Source organism: Meleagris gallopavo, chromosome 18 (genome assembly GCF_000146605.3).
Source record: "Meleagris gallopavo isolate NT-WF06-2002-E0010 breed Aviagen turkey brand Nicholas breeding stock chromosome 18, Turkey_5.1, whole genome shotgun sequence".
Lineage (NCBI taxonomy): Eukaryota > Metazoa > Chordata > Aves > Galliformes > Phasianidae > Meleagris > Meleagris gallopavo.
This window is the reverse complement of record NC_015028.2, coordinates 318947-320740: the sequence shown is the minus strand read 5'-3', so window position 1 is coordinate 320740 and position 1794 is coordinate 318947.

The window sequence follows — 1794 nt, the reverse complement described above, 5'->3', positions numbered from 1 at the left end:
AATTTGGGGGGATTTGGGGAACGGAGGAATTTGAGGTTGGAGGGTGGTGGAATTTGGGGTGAGATGGGGCAGTTTTGGGATGAAAAAGGTGAGTTTTGGGTGCATTGTGTTGCAGAAGCCGGGGCTGCTGGGGGAGGCACCATTGAGGGTGCTGCCCCACGGCGTCGTGGGAATGCCAACGCTGAACGCTGCGCCGCTGCTGGGGGACACCGCCACCGGTATGGCACCTTCCAGGACCTTCCCAACCCAACCTGTGGTTCTGAGACTTTCCAGGAACTTTCCAACCCCTTCTATGTTGTTCCACTTCCTTTCTGACTCATTGTATGACATTCTGGAACCTTTTCAAGCCATTTTATGACCTTCCAGGATCCTCCTGACTCCTTTTGTGACCTTCCAGCACCCTTCTAACGCATTATATGACCTTTGAAGACACTTCTAACCTTTTCTCTGGCCTTTAAGGGCCCTTCTGACCCATTCTGTGACCTTCCAGGACCCTTCCATGCCATTCTTAGACCTCCCAGGTTCCTTCCAACCCATTCTCTGACCTTTGAGGACCTTCCAGGACCCTTTCAACCCATTCTAAGACCGTCCAGGACTCTTCTGGTCCATTCCATGTCCTTTCAGGCCCCTTCCAACCCCTTCTTTAGGACCTTTCTAACTCATTTCCTGACCTTTTCTGACCTTTCAGGCCCCTTCCAGCCCATTTTCTGACCTTTCAGGCCCCTTCCACCCCCTTCTCTGACCTTTCAGGACCTTCCGTGACCCTTCCAACCCCTTCTCTGACCTTCCAGGACCCATTCCCACTGTATTCCCCCCCCACAGGTGGTGACGTCCCCCCTTGCCCCCCATTGGGCGGCGTTGCCGTGGCAGCGGATCGCGACGGCCCCCCATTGACCGCATCCCTCCTCAGCACCAACAACAGGCGGAGCGCCGGCGCTGCTCCAACCACCGCGGTGAGCCTCCAGTGGGTGACGGCACAGCGGGTGTTCCTTTGGAGGTCTGAGGGCGGTGGTGTTGCGGGGGGAACCTCCAACCGTGGGGTAAAGGTGACAGCGCCCGGGGCTGGGTGTTGGTGGTCTTCCAAGGGCTGACGGTGCAGCGGTTGCTCCCTTGGAGGTCTGAGTGGTGGTGGTGGTGATGGGAGAACCGCTGGGGTTGGCTGTGGTTGTTCCCTTGGAGGACTCATTGCAGTGGGGTTGGGATGACAGCACCCTGCGTGGGGTGTTGGTGGTCCTCCAAGGGCTGACGGTGCGGCGGTGGTTGCGTTGTAGGGGTCGTTGTTGGGGGAACCACCGAAGGACTTCCGGATTCCCCGCAACCCCTACCTCAATCTACGCAGCCTGCTGCCGCCCAGCATCACCGGTCAGCCCCATAGCGCTGCCCCATAGTGCCCCATAGCACTGCCCCATAACACGGTCCCATAGCACCCCATAATGCTCCACAACTCCAGCCCTATAATACCCCATAGCTGAGCCCCATAAGTCTACCCTGCGGGCACCCCGCAGCTCTGCTCCATAAAGCCCTGTAGTACCCCACAACTCCAGCCCCACAGCACCCCACTCCAGCCCCACAGCACCCCGTAGCACCCCACTCTGCCCCATAACACCCCACAGCGCTGCCCCATAGTGCTCTTCCTCCCCCCCAGGCATCGCTGCCCCCCAGGCGTTGGCGCTGCCACCCCACAGCGTTTTGGGCACCGGCCCCACAGCGCGGATCTCATCAGCCCTCAGAGAACCACTGCTGCCATCGCCCGGAGCCGCTGCCGAGGGGGTACGTGTGGGGCTGCCCCATAGA